Source organism: Triticum aestivum, chromosome 7D, assembly GCF_018294505.1.
Source record: "Triticum aestivum cultivar Chinese Spring chromosome 7D, IWGSC CS RefSeq v2.1, whole genome shotgun sequence".
NCBI lineage: Eukaryota > Viridiplantae > Streptophyta > Magnoliopsida > Poales > Poaceae > Triticum > Triticum aestivum.
Window position 1 is genome coordinate 513335726 of NC_057814.1, and position 15258 is coordinate 513350983.

A 15258-nucleotide genomic window follows, 5' to 3' on the forward strand; every position below is an offset into this window, starting at 1 on the left:
ACTTTCGTTTTCAAGTTTATTTTTCTTTTTCAGAATATGTTCGTAGTTTTACAAAATGTTTAAGATTTTCTTTTTTATTTCCTTTTCTTTTCTTCCCTTCCTTTAAAAAAAATCAAAAATTTAAATCTTGTTCGTGTTTCCAAAAAATGTTCAGTTTTTGAAAAAATGTTCACAAAATTCAAAATTTGTTCTCGTTACACACAAAAAATACAAAACTTCTGAAATTCAGAAAATGTACTGAATTTCAATTTTTTTTTCACATATTTAAAAAATATTCGCGCTTCCAAATTTGTTCGGGATTTTTCAAAATATCTCTCCATTTCAAAATATGTTTTCAAGATTCAAAAAATGTTCGTGCTTTAAAAAATTGTTCAGACTTCCAGATTTGTTCGGAATTTTTCAAAATTTCTCTATGTTTCAAAATATGTTCTCAAGATTCAAAAAATGTGTGTTCTTTAAAAAACTGTTCGCGCTTCCAAATTTGTTCAGGATTTTTTAAAATTGTTCATGTTTCAAAATTTATTCTCAAGATTCAAAAAATGTTTGGGAATTGAAAAAAATGTTCCAGCTTTCCAAATTTGTTCACAAATTCAATAATAGTTAATGTTTTAAAAAAATTTCACAAATTCAAAAAATGTTCTGGAAGTTTTAAAAATATAGACATTTTTATTTTTTGTTCACAAATTCAATAAATGTTCCCCTTTTTAAAATTTGTTCACATCATCAAAATGTTCCTGTTTTACAAAATTTGCATGAAAATTCGGAAAATGTTTTTATTTTGAAGAAAATATTCATAATTTTGAAAAATTCAGTTGTAGGAGGTCGTCGGTTCGACCCAATAAATTGTCTGTAGTCTTTAACTGTCGTGCTGCTAACTGAACATGAGAATGTCTACATCGCAGTGGTTTGCATGGCAGGCCAATTAGTGCGAGGTCACGTATTCGAGTTACAGCGCCAGAGCTAATTTCTTTTTTGCGATTTTTCATCTCGGGAACGTTCCGCCGCGTGCCACTGTAAATGGGCCGGCCCACGCTAACCGCTCCTGTGCGAAGCGCTGGCATTTCGCCGCAGCGAGTGGGCTATAGGAGGTCCCAACATTACGGCCGCCGCCACCTTCCACAGCCGCACCCACAAGGCCTGGCCCAATTAAACGGAAACCGAACGAACAAGGCACTCCCGGCGGCGAGAAAAGCAACTCGCCTCACAATGCACGGCAAGCGTGACCGCCGCATCGCCGACCGTAATTCTCCTGGCTCCACGGAGGAGAAGCAGGATATATGCGTTCTGCTTGATCACATCCATGGGTTCTACAAGGCCGGGTTCCGATGGGAGCGATTCCCTCGCTGGCCCCGCGCCTCCTCAAGGCCGGCATGCCCTTCGGCGCCTTCCTCGACCCGGTCTCCAACATCATCGCCAACACCGTCGCCTACGCCCCTTCACCGACGCCTGGATCCGACGAGGAGGGGCCGGCGCCGGAGTGGATCCTCTCCAAGATCATCACCGACACAAGCGACAGATTCGTCTTCGAGCTACCGCTTTGCCGGCACAGGTCCCATGGGTTGACCCTCGCGCGGAGGTCGCTGGACGGTCTTGTCAACTTCCTCACCACCCGCTTCCCCTACCTGTATGTTAGGGAAGCGCTGAGCTACCTGCTCCTGGTCAGGGCCGACCTTCGCGCCGCCGTGCGCCTCATCGAGCGAGATCGTAACAAGCGGCGCAGCGCGTCGAGCATCACCTCCCGTACCACCATGGTCGCCTTGGAATGTGCCGCCGTGTGTGCGAGGCATCCTGAGCCGAATGTCCTGGTGAAAGCGTCGCTGATTACGGCCTCTCGCCTGTCGGATGTCACTACGCTTCTTGCCGGACAAGATCCTCTCTCGCGTACAACCCTCGAGAGCCTTGCCGAGTTGCTCAAGCAAGAGCCTGCGAGCTTCGATGATCTCACCAACCTATCACTGGATCATCTTTGTGGCAAGGAGAAAAAGAAGAAGAATAAGAAGAGGAAGAGAAGCCAGCAGACATCACAATCCATAGAGGGGGCTTGGGCCTCAGTTGACATTCAGATCCACACTATCTCTGAAGTTGCTGCTCCTCGGCAAGATCCATGGTCACTACTTACAGGCACTTGCCAAGCTGCCTCGGGATGGCCTGCGCAAGCATCACCACTGCAGCCTCCTCAAGGGTGGGTATTGCTATGGCCCCAGGGATCCTGTCTCCAACATCATCCTCAACGCCATCTGGTACGGCTCTACGTTCCCCACGCCCCAGAAGTTCGAGCTGCAATTCAAGGTGGACATGATATGCACACGCATGCTTGCACGCATGGAGTGCTGCTCTTTTTACGGCCTCGTTACCTTCCTTCGAACCTGCGCTCCGACCATCACGGAGCACGACGCTATCTGGTATCTTTTCAGGAGCGACGCCGATGTCCACAAGGCCATCCGCAAGTTAAAGAAGCATGGTCATGCTGTGTGTGACAATTACCAGGACGCCTATAGGCAAGCGGCGGTTGTCTCATGGCATGTCGACCCTGACGCCTTGGTGAAGTTTGCCACGTCTTCCTTGAACATGGAGTCCGACAAGCTGCCAGCTATTTTACAGGGCACGCTCACCAATGACGCAGTTGAATGCCTTGTCATGGCTCTGCCACCTACCAAGTCCAAGGAGCAGGCTCAACATCTGAACCAGGTGACCTCAAGCTTACATGTCTTGAGCAAAAAACAGAAGAGGTTTATTTCAGAGTTTCAGAAAAAATTTAGACGCGACCAAAACTTCTTTGTGAAAAAGATCAAGGCGGCATTGAGCGTCTACTCTCGGCAAAAAGGGGTTGGTGCATTTGCCTCTGTTTTACGTTTTCTTGCTTCTGAATTCTAGCATGCATCAATTTGTCTTCCATATGCTGAAACTATTTTTTAAAATTATTGGCTGCCCACTTCTGCGTTGTTACGTACAGGTCCACTATAAACTTCATACCATTGCGGTGTGAATCCTAAAGTACCTGACGGCCCAAGTGTTGCTGTCTTTAAGACGAGGTTCCAATTTGAGTACTTTGTCAAGACCCGAATAGCTAGGGAGATGAATTTCTAGCTAATTTTGGAGGATTTGTATGGAAGGGATCTGGATCTCGACTGTATTGCTTTAAGAGAAGAGTATATGGTTTTGTTTACAAGCCGTAGCTAGCAAGCAATTGAGAAAAGTAGACAAATGATACTCTCTAGCTACAACCCGGCTATTTTATAGGCTGGCCAATGACAACTAAGGAAGCGTACGGAAAACAGAAATAAACGCTACAGTCATGTGATTCGCATCCAACGGTGGTGATCTGTCCCGGAGCCATCGTGGCGGTTCCTTAACTGAAACGGTATTGTCGGATCCGCTACACCTCTCTCTGAAGCTCAATAGGATAACTAAATATCAGACACTTCGGTCCTGACATTACCCCCTTCTTGATAAACGACATGTCCTCATGGCGCTTGTTCTTGATCTCTCCATCCTTGTGTAGTTGTCCGAAAGAACTCAGGGAATGTGTATTTTATGAAGTCTGCATCCTCCCAAGTAGCATCGCCAGGCGGCAAATTTTCCCACTGGACCACAGGCAGATTGTGCCTAGGGACTTGTCTGACTTGAAGAACTGTTGCCGGACAAGTCTTGACAGTGCCATCAGCTGTGACCATTGGTAGGTTAGGGCTGGGAATGGCTTTTGAGCCGATGTGCTTCTTCAACTGACTCACATGAAACACAGGGTGGATTTTCACATGATCAGGGAACTGCAACTTGTAAGCCACCTTGCCCACTTTCTGAGTGATCACAAATGGACCATAGAACTTGTTTTGTAATTTCAAAGCTCCACGAAAGCCAAATGCAGCAAGCCTGTAAGGTGCCATCTTCAAGTACACCATGTCTCCCACTTCAAAAGCTCTTTCACTTCTCTTCACGTCTGCATATTTCTTCATCCTGTTCTGAGCTTGCTGTAGATTGGATTTTAATTGTTCCAACATGAGTTGTTTATCTGCTAAGAAGGACTGTGCTTCTTCATCTTCAGGACCAGGTATAGCTAGCTCAGAGATTAATTGTGGAGGAAAACCATATAAAGCCTGAAAGGGGGACATCTTCACTGCAGTGTGATAAGTTGTGTTGTACCAGAATTCTGCTAGAGATAGCCAAGAAGACCATTTCTTGGGTTGATCAGTAGTCATGCACCTTACATAAGTTTCCACACACTGATTAACTCTTTCTGTCTGACCATCTGTTTGTGGATGGTAGGCAGTGATGTACCTCAGTTCACTATTCAGGGCAGCAAAGATATCTTTCCACAATTTACTAGTGAAAATTCTATCTCTGTCTGATATGATAAGTTTGGGTGGTCCATGTAGTCTGATGATATTGTCTACAAATGCTTGAGCCACACTCATCACTGTATAGGGGTGTGACAGTGGAATGAAGTGTGCATATCTAGTGAATCTATCCACCACTACCAATATGACCTCTTTGCCTTGAGAATTAGGTAGTCCTTCTATGAAATCCATGGAGATATGTTGCCAAGCCATGTCAGCCATAGGGAGAGGTTCCAATAAACCAGGTTGCAAACAATTTTCATGCTTTGCTCTCTGACAGATAGGACAGGCAGCAATGAAGTTTTCCACAACTGCTTTCAACCCAGGCCAATAAAATATACTTTTTACTCTATGATAAGTAGCTCTTGTTCCTGAATGTCCACCTACTGGAGAGTTGTGTAAAGCAGTAAGAAGTCTTGTTCTCAAGTCAGCCGCATCTCCTACAATGATTCTTCCTTTATACCTGATAATACCAGATGTCAAGCTATAATCAGACATGGTGTGATTGTGTTGTAACAACAGTTGCTCCAGGAGATTTTTAGTAACTGTATCTCTAGGATAACTGTCTATCAGTTCTTGTGCCCACACTGGAGTAGCCACAGAGATAGCCATGCAGGAAGGAAGTAACCTAGAGAGGGCATCTGCAACTTTATTTTGTACACCCTTTTTGTATTGAATCTTGAAATTGAACTCCAACAATTTCATCATTAACTTGTGCTGAACTCCTTCAGTGATCTTCTGATCAGTTATAAATTTGAGGGATTGTTGATCAGTCTTAGTGATCAGTTCATTGCCTATTAGATAGTGCCTCCATTTCTTAAGTGCTTCTAAAATAGCTAAGGCCTCCTTTTCATATGTGGACAGAGCAGCATTTCTAGGACACGGAGAGGAACTATAATAAGCCAAGGGTCTGCCTTGCTGCATTAGCACTGCTCCTATACCTTTTCCAGAAGCATCAGTTTCTATTATGAATGGTTTAGAAAAATCAGGCAGGGCCAAGACTGGGGTTGTGATGATAGCTTGTTGAAGTTGACCAAAGGCTTTGTCATGTTCCTCTTTCCAAGCAAATTGACCTTTCTTCAACAAATCATGCAAAGGCCTGCATATAGTTCCATAACCTTTAATAAATCTCCTGTAGTAGCCTGCCAATCCTAAGAAACTTCTCAGTTTTGTGACATTGTCAGGTGTTGGCCATTCAGCAATTGCTTTGATTTTCTATGGGTCAGTAGCTACTCCTTCTGCAGAAATCACATGTCCAAGATATTCTACTTGTTGAACTGCAAAGACACATTTGGACAGTTTGGCACATAACTGATTTTCCTTCAGTATTTTGAGCACTAATTCAATATGTTCCATGTGCTCTTTGAGAGATTTACTGTAAATCAGTATATCATCAAAGAAAACCAATACAAACTTTCTTAGATAAGGACCAAAAATGCTATTCATTAATGCTTGAAAAGTGCCTGGTGCATTAGACAGTCCAAAGGGCATCACCAAATATTCAAAATGCCCTAAAAATTTCCTGAAGCAGTTTTGTGTTTGTCATCAGGGTGCATCCTAATTTGATGATACCCTGCTCTTAGGTCCAATTCGGAAAAGTACTGAGCTCCATGTAATTCATCCAGTAAATCTTCTATGACTGGTATGGGAAATTTGTTTTTCACAGTGACAGAGTTCAATTTCCTGTAGTCAGTGCATAGCCTCATGGAATTATCCTTTTTCTTCACTAAAATGACAGGAGCTGCATAGGGACTCTGGCTGTGTCTGATAAAATGTGCAGCCAGCATCTTTTTGATTTGATCTTCCATTTCTTGCTTTTGGTGTTGTGGTACTCTGTAAGGTCTGGAATGAGGAGGCTCAACTCCAGGTTGTAGGGGAATGGTGTGATCACAGTCCCTATGTGGTGGGAGAGTATGAGGCTCTTCAAAAAGATCTGCATACTCCAGTAGTAACTTCTGTAATTGAGGGGGTGTTTTAAACCCTGCAGGTGCTTCCATTACAATATTATGCATTTGCAGTAAAAAAACCTCTGCTCCTTTATCCAATAATTTGCTTACTTCCTCTGCTGTAACTTCTTTTAGTTTTTGAGGGGTATTGAATATAGCAGCAGTTACTGACTTACTGTCCTCTTTCCTTTCATAGTAAAACTGAAAGTGTTATCTGGTATATTGAAAGAAACAGGGCTCATGAGTGTGAACAATCATATCCTAGTATCACATCATGACTAGGGAGTGTCAGAGTTCTGAAACTATGTGTTATTGTGGTTTTTGCCAACTGAAAAGCACAGTTTGGAATGGCAGCATCAGATGTTAATTTGCCTCCTCCTGCAACTGCTATTGCTCTAGGCTTTACTGGAATTAAGTGACATCCAGCTTTCACAGCAAATTCATGATTAATGAAGGAGGAAGAACTTCCAGAATCCAACAAGGCTACAACCCTTTTTCCATTGATATGGATTAAAACAGTAGGTGTAAGCACTGCTAACTGTTGACACATAGCATGTGCAGTGATAAACATGGCTTGATCTCCTTCATCCTGAATTTCCTCTTGTTCTTGAAGAGGACTTTCTTCTGTGTCCTCTTGTTGCTCTTCCAGTTCTTGTTGTAACAAATGGATATTAGGTATAAGTTTGCATTTATGACCATGCATCCACTTGTCTCCACATCTCCAACATTCCCCCACTTTCCTAATTTTTTTAGAGTTGTTGGTGTTAGTGCTTTCAGGCTGTTTCACTTGTCCACTCTGTTGAGGAACAATTACTGTATTACTATTCTTGTTCTGAAAACTGCCACTATTCTTCTGATAAAAATTCACAAAAGAGCTATACTGTTTCTTTGGCACTGTACTGATTGGTGGGTGATTTGGTTCTACTTCTTTGGCCAAACAATAAGCATCTGTGAGTGACTATGGCCTCAGTGGTCTGATTTGGAATTTAATTCCCTCTCTTAGACCATTGACAAAACACCTGACAAACCACTGTTCTCCTAATTCAGGGGTTTCTTCTAACACATCTGCCATGAGATCTTCAAAACTCTTTGTATATTCAGAGACTGAATTGTTTCCTTGCTTGAGTGAGTTGAATTTCTTTGTAAGATCATAAGACCCATGCTCTACAAATCTTATTATGACCTCTTTCCCAAATTGAGTCCATGATAATTGTTTCTTCAGCAGTCCAGATCTTCTAAGCCATGTATCAGCTTCTCCAATGATATACATTTGAGGAAGAGAAACCTTGTATTCTTCAGGTGCAGCTGACATCTGAAAATACTTGTTACACTGTCTGATCCAACCCACTGGATCTTCACCAGAAAACCTAGGGAAATCCAGTTTAGGTCCTTTAGTCAGAGATCTCATGAACTGGGCTTGCATATCAAGTTCATAGGTTCTCTGATAACCTTGCCACAATTGTCTGTCTCTATTGTTTTGATAGTACTGATTGAATGCAGGTGTGTGGGTATTGTTTCTTGCTGTCATAGGAGTACCACCAGAGTTATGTGCCTCTTGTCTCCCTTGATTTGCAAACCCTGGAGGTGCAGTAGCTCTGTTTGTGCGAATAGGAGGTAAATTCTGAAGTTGGAGATCTTCTAACTGTTTGGATTTCTCCTTCTCTGCTGCCAGCTGTTGTCTCAAGTGTTCCAATCTTGCTTCCTGTTCCTGTGTTTGCTCTTGGTGCAATGTAGGGGACTTAGGTACTTCCTGAGAACTAGAAGGTTGATCTTGTTGCTGAGTTGTTTTGACCAATGTTTGCAACACGCTACTGATTACTGATAACTGCTTCCCCAGATCCAATACCACTTTCTCAACTTCACCCACTATTACTGAAATTTCTCCTTGCTTTGACCCAATTGCCTGTACTTCTGCTTGCAGTTTAGACACCTGCGACTGCACCTGGGCATTATCCTTCTGCAAGACCCCAAAATCCTCACGCATGGCTAAAATTTCCTAGACATCGCTGTCGTCAACTGGCTTGGAACGCCCCATCGCCTCGATCTGAAGTATGGGTACGGAATTTACCACTGAATCTTCAGCAACCCATCCCAATACAACAGATCCTGCCACCGCCGAAGAACTCGCCGCCGCCTGCGCCTCCACCCGGACCCCGCCACCAACTCCGCCCACTCTGTTATGCCGCTGGATCTCAAGAGAAAGGGTCGGAGATAGGGTGGGAATTGCGGATCTAAGAAAAAATTTCACCACCACAACACGTTTCTGCCGAAGAACGATGGCTCATGATACCAATTTGTCAAGACCCGAATAGCTAGGGAGATGAATTTCTAGCTAATTTTGGAGGATTTGTATGGAAGGGATATGGATCTCGACTGTATAGCTTTAAGAGAAGAGTATATGGTTTTGTTTACAAGCCGTAGCTAGCAAGCAATTGAGAAAAGTAGACAAATGATCCTCTCCAGCCACAACCCGGCTGTTTTATAGGCTGGCCAATGAAAACTAAGGAAGCGTACGGAAAACAGAAATAAATGCTACAGTCATGTGATTCACATCCAACGGTGGTGATCTGTCCCGGAGCCATCGTGGCTGTTCCTTAACTGAAACAGTATTGTCGGATCCGCTACACCTCCTCTAAAGCTCAATAGGATAACTGAATATCAGACACTTCGGTCCTGACATACTTCCATGTCAATTTCTTGGCAATGGCGAATGGACCAAATTCTGCTGCCACAGCTCCAGAATTGTTCTTCGCACAATGTAGCAATAGTGTTAAAGTTATGCGGGACAGACCATCGTGGTGCACCCGTGTATCGGATTCTTGCATAGATAACGGTATGCTCTCAGATCTGTATTCTCACGCACGCACTGGTATCTCGTTTCAATTTCATTATGTCATTGTTTTCGAGTTATTGAAAAGATTCAAGAAGACGGTCTTAGGTACTCGCTTTGGTTATCAATATGTTGCCTGTATGTTTCATAGTTGTAAGACAAACAGTAGTTGGTCAAATGAGTTATGTTTCCACTGCCGTCATCGAAATTGTGGGGACAAAAGTTATCCTTCAAAAAAAGACATTACACCCTTCAATTGTTTTGATTATCAGAATTTTTTTCTCCTCTTCATAAAGTTCGCAGTGGTACAACAACTTCTGCGTTGGACGGTTGTTTTTCGTTTCTTATCTCGTAGTTTAAACCTGTAACACTAATCTGTTCTCCAAGTTCTCCTCAGTGCCTACTACCTAGGGGAAGAAATCAGAGTCCGAGAGAACACTACTGGTGGTTTGAAGAAGAGGTGTTAGATTTATAACTAACTCAATCTGATGGCTGTCATTTTAAAGATGACGTGGTTTAACATGGATTCTACATTACAATAAAGAGAGATAAGAAGTGTGGCAACATATTGATAACCAAACTGTCACGTTTAAACCACGTCAAGAAATGGGCATATACTTATTATCTCTCTTATCATAAATAAAGCAGAAGTATATAAAATTTTGCTTTATTTGTTAATACAACTACAAAACATGGGCAAGAGTTTTTTTTCTTCATGTTACTACAGAAGAATCAGTAAGTATGTATATCCAGAAACAGTGTGTTATGGCGTTGCACGGTGGCAGTCTGGCATTGTCTCTCTAATTTCACATTTTGCATTCAGTTTTAGTATACATATTGCGAAATTTGTATTACCAATGATTAAAGATAATACTTACTTAGGACATATAATCGGATTTATTTTATGTGCATTAAATGTTTTCTTAATAGTCTAATTCCTTTTGTTTATTCTGATACAAGCTCGATGCTTCTCCTGTGAGTTTTATGGGGTAAAGATTGTGCATCCGCATGCTGGAATATATTCTGGGCGCTATGAGGATTTCATTCTAATAGCTCAGGGAAAACATGGCACTCCAAATGGATTAGTTATCAGTTCCTGCCATTCTCATTCTGATATGATGGCTACCATGACACAAGATTTTATTTATTGTGATCCCAATACAGACTCAAAGATTGCAGAGATGAATCTTGTTTCTAATGTGGCTAGGAAGTTGGGAGAATGGAAGGGTAGAATCTTTTGATATGAGTCTGCTTTGTATGATGGGACATAATGTACTACATGAGAATATGTGATTGTACTATGCAATGTATAGCAGACAACAAAAGTTGGTTCTGAAAGTCATCCTTTTGTCAAACAGGGCAACTGAATAATGCTTTCCTTGTGAGGAGCAGCTCATTAACGGACTAAGGTTTCCAAGAACCAAGAATAAGAATGTGTATCATTCCAACAAGACTACTATGCCAGTTCGACTTTAGTAAAGGAAAACTATGTCAGTTCGACCTACTTTCTAGATTCTGCTATGGTGCAATAACTAATATGGCCACATAATGAGGCAACCTGACACGATTAACTGAAGAGTATTAACCAAGATGCAAATCCTTCAAGAAGTTGGTGAACTATTAATGGTTTGAGTACTTGATTTGGTGAAAAATCCCCATAAATATATTGGTCTCCAAGTGCGCAATAGCCTAGCCGAACAAGCGTAATAAACTAAACTCATCAGCACTATAAATCATAGAGGTCGGGAGGAATTTACCTTATAAAGGATGCTGGGGTGCTAGGCGCAACCACCGGCTCCACGTATACGCTATGAATAGTGTCGTGCGAGAGGAAAAAACAACTAGCAGCGAGATAAGAGAATCTGGTCTGGCCATTCTATCTCGCTTAGTACTTGCTTTGAGCGTTTTACCTCGCTGTCAAACATCCCGGCGTTAGTTCTTTTTCTACGTTCTGTGCTTCGGTCGCACAGGATGACAGCTGGGCCAGCCTTTGCGCGCGGGCCCATCCTGCGGCGAGAGCGTGGGTGCGTGCTTGCGGAGCGGTGATCGTGGGTTGGCCAGAGGCAGCCAGAGGCGATCGTGGGCTGCAGGCCGCAGTGGCATTTTTTTACCGAGGTGCGTTTGACCCACCTGTGACCATTCTGCTTCAGCCGATGTGGTCCCACATGTCTGTCTCTTCATAGCCGCGCGCTGCTCCCATTGGTTGCTGCTGTGCCAGCACGCCTGTACTCGCTGGGTAATAGGGTGCTCCGCCCTTTTCTTGTTCATACGTGGGACTTCTCCAGTTGTTCTGCTGCATGTGGCCCTTCGTGCGGCTGGGCCCGTTTGTCGGTCTCGTGCTCTCCTTTATCCGGGTCACTCTAGGAGTTATAGCGCCCCTGTCCTGTTGATGACTGAGGAGGCGCTTTTCTTTCATCCTCATCCTCCCCTCTGTCAGTGCCTCCCTCTCGATTCACTCCACTCCGCCCGGTCTCACCTGGGCGTCGTTGTTCGTCCTCCGCCGCCATCGTTGGTTGCCGTCGCCGTGCTTGTCGCTTCTTTGCTCATGGCTCCTCGCGTGCCTGCCTACGCGTTCGGTTAGGGTGAGCGCCGCTGATTCGCTGATTTTATGGCTATGGCTTCGGTTGCTTGCATTGCGTATTAATCCCTTCTTCTTTCCTCCTTTTCCTCACTTCTCGTTTGCAGCCTCACTGCGTCTGGTTTGCCGTGCACCTCTTCACCTGTTCGTCCGTCCTTCTCAGGGTGAGCTTCATCCTCTACTCGAACTACTACTAGACATCCAACACGTATACTACTAGAGATTGTTTGGATTATCCAACACCTCTTGCTTTGCTTATCACCTGTTCGATGAAATGTCTGCCTAGGTTCCTTTCATTATGGGTTGTTTCTTGCGCTGCGTTTGTTTTTCCTGGCTGCTGGTTGCATCAGATCTGTTGCGTACTGCTTACATGGGTGGTTTGGTTCGATCTTAGGTTTGGCTGGGTTGAGTGTTCCTCCTTGCCTTTGTTCAGGTTACTACTGTCGCATGTTTTTTTTTGTTTCTTGTGCTTTTTCTTATAAAGGTTGTATCTTGTCTGGTTTGGTTCATCGTGCCTCGGTTGGTTTACGTCGGTCTAGCTGCGTTTGCAAGGATATGGTCTGCATGCTCTTGTCTGCAATACTTAACTGCTGTTTGAGGTTGTTTTTGAGTGTTCTCGGTTTGCTTAAATGCTTCTGCACCAGGTTACTTCGCATTAAATTGTTGCTTGTCTTCTCCTGCTGCGGTTGCCATCTTTCTTTTCTTTATCCTTTCCGTTGGTTTCTTTTAGTTTAGGCTTTAGCATGCCTCTGTAAGGAGGGTATGTGACTATATGCTTGCTTACTTTTTTGGCTTTCTCGTGTGTTACAGGTCTTTATTATTCGGATAATTGATCTCCTGGCTCCAGCTCTGCAAAGGTTCTGCTGTGGTTCATTTCATTTGGCACATCGGCTGCTCTACTTTGGCGTGCGGAGGTACCATCTTCCTTCTTTTCTTGTTGTCCTTATGCTCATCTCAAATTTTGTCATTCGCCCGCTTCTAACTGTGTGTGTTCCGTGCGTTGTGTCATTTTGTGGCTTTGTTTACCATTGCTTATTGTTGATTAATTATTTTACTTCTTGATTCCATGTGTTCTTTCATGCTTATTATTGCATCCTTGCTTCGCATGTCTAGAATGTGTGTTGTGCTGTCCTTTGTTGTTCCAATCCTGGAAGCCATAGCAGCGCACCGTGCACTGCCTGCCCCTTGCTATATGCATGAGGTTGACGGGGATGGCCATGTCCTTGCTGGGGTAGAGATTAACATTCCTGGGGATGGTGTCCTGGCGATGCTGCAATTTTTTTCCCCTGGGCCTCTGGGTGGGAAGGTTGTGTAGATGCATACGAGCAGGCTGCTTTGCAGGCAATCAGGTTTTTGCAAGGGATGTATGGTTTTATAGTTAAGGATTACAGCTATGAGTGTGTTGTTTGCTATAGGAATTCAGGGAATGCTGCTGTCGCTGTCGCCACGTCGGCTGTTCATTATGCGGCTTACTTAGAGAGGGCCCTTGCTTGCGCGCGCTCGGCCTCTGTAGCCACACCCATTAGTGCCTTTTGTACTCGCTCACAGCCACTGCCTAACCTGGCATTGCTGTACTCAAGCCTTTTGGCGTCTTTGTACTCTATTTAGCTTTTATACAAGGTACTTCTGTTGTTCCAGGATTCTATTTATTTGTGTGTAATGAATGAATTCAGTTTCATGCTCTTTTCTTCTTATGTTGTTTATTCTTGTTACCTTATATGATGTGTCTTTCAATGACTGTGTTGATACCCTTGGAAAATTGTGCTATTCTTATTTGATTATCCTTTAACCTACACCGAAGCAATTTTAGAGCTTAGTTTCCGCTTGTTTGCTTGTTTCTTGCAGTACCATGGCGTGTATCTTTTCGTGCTTTTAATTTCTCTGGTTGCGGTATGCCTCCGCGCCATGTTGTTCCTGCCCGGGCAGCTGTTCCTGCCAGACCGGCTGTTCCTTCAGCCCGTTCTCCTGTTGTGCACCGTGCTGTTCTCCCGCGCCGTGCTGCTCGTGCTGCAGCTCTTTTGCCTCCTGTGTCGGCCACGCCTGCCGTTCCCCTTGTTTTTTGAAAGAGGAAACGTATGTTCTTTACACCTTTTTAGTTACACCAGCTCTTGGCATCCGTTGATAAATAGGGCTTTCTCCCTTAGCATGTTTTGTGTTTCGTATCTCTTTCTTCTGCTGAGACTTCCCACAACCGTAAAAGGTGCAGGTTCTTGTTGGACAGGCTCTGCTCCCACAACAAGAATGGTTAGTTCATGTTCTCCTTGATCGATTGTAGTGTTGCTTCCTTGCGTTCTCTATGTCATGTTGGTGCCTTCTTGTTCTGGCTCTCGCAGAGCATACCCTAGCATCTCCTCTGGAACCTGGTTGGGTTGGTTTTTCTCCTGACGAAGTCGAGATCCTTAAAGGTATCTCTTTGTTATTATTAACCATGCTGTTTTCCGCTTCCCAATGTTCTGCATTCTTATCGGTCTTAAAACTCCTATAGCTTTCTACCCAAAGAGGTCATACTACGGAGCTCCCGACTACTGATGCAACCACTGCGGGGCTAGCTTTTGGTGGCGTGAGAGGGTAAAGTCACAGTCTGCTATCACAAAAAGGCGTGTTATATACAACAATTCTTGTAAGGCTGGAAAAGTATTTGTTGATCCCTTTAAGAAACTGCCTCAGTTTTTAGAACCCCTGCTTGATTATAAAGGGCCGCCGCACAGCCTAAGATTCCTTACGAAAATACCCAGTACAATTGCTTGTTTGCTTTTACATCCATGGGAGCAAAAAATTCTTTTGTTCTATCCCTGTTTTCAACTTGCCTTCCTTCTCATTGTAATTGTGTTGCTGATCAAATGCAGAAGAAACAGTTATTGGTGAAGGTTATTATTACAAGGCTGGGCTATGACAATTGCTGGTGGTTCCTGTCATGCCGGGAATGTCATAAAACAACCTATGTTTTTGGAAGGCATTTCCGTTGCTCGGACCCCACTTGCCCTTCCGTTAATGCAGATCCCTCGTGAGTGCATTTCCCGCATGAGGCTTTGTTCCATCTGTATATTCGCTTGCTTCTTAGTCCATTTGGTTTGTGGTATGTAGATACTGCGTGTGCACCTTTGGAAGTGATGGTGGAGCTGAAGCAGAATTCATGTGGTTTGATAAAGCTGCAAGGAGTGTTGTTGGCAAGCCAGTCCTGCCTCTAATTGAACACAAATACCCAAGTTTTACAAGTGTGCATGATCTTGCCCAGATAGGAGGTGGCGATGTGGCAATGCCTACTGAGATTTCCCGCATTGTTGCTCAGAAGTATGTGCTTGTTGTTTCTATCTCCACCAAGAGCTTCCAGCCTACAAGCACTCAGCTGTCCTTCCAAGTTAGTAGGATCGATCAAACCTTTAAACCTGAACTTCCACCCTTGGGATTTGGTGGTGCATCACGCGCATCTGGAATGTCGTCTTCTGCTGAGAACTCTGGTGCAGCGTTGCCCATTCTCGAGTCTTTCCCTACAGGATCGGCTACACTTACTGCACTCCCTCTAGATGAGGTATATCTACTGGTCATTCCCCCTTTCAAACTCTTTCCATC

General features: G+C 43.8%; 1 long non-coding RNA gene and 1 pseudogene across 2 annotated transcripts; both read left to right on the forward strand.

The window, feature by feature from the left end:
- The first annotated feature begins 1206 nt into the window (after positions 1-1206).
- LOC123164339 (uncharacterized) lies at positions 1207-10351 on the forward strand (annotated as a pseudogene).
- A 3864-nt stretch (positions 10352-14215) lies between these two features.
- On the forward strand, positions 14216-14920 carry LOC123170274 (uncharacterized). 2 transcript variants are annotated; one of them, XR_006485121.1, is made up of 3 exons: positions 14216-14308; positions 14535-14692; positions 14773-14920. It is a non-coding gene; the product is annotated as an uncharacterized lncRNA (long non-coding RNA). The 2 variants fall into 2 exon arrangements; XR_006485122.1 differs by having other exon boundaries at positions 14218-14256.
- The last annotated feature ends 338 nt before the right edge of the window (positions 14921-15258 follow it).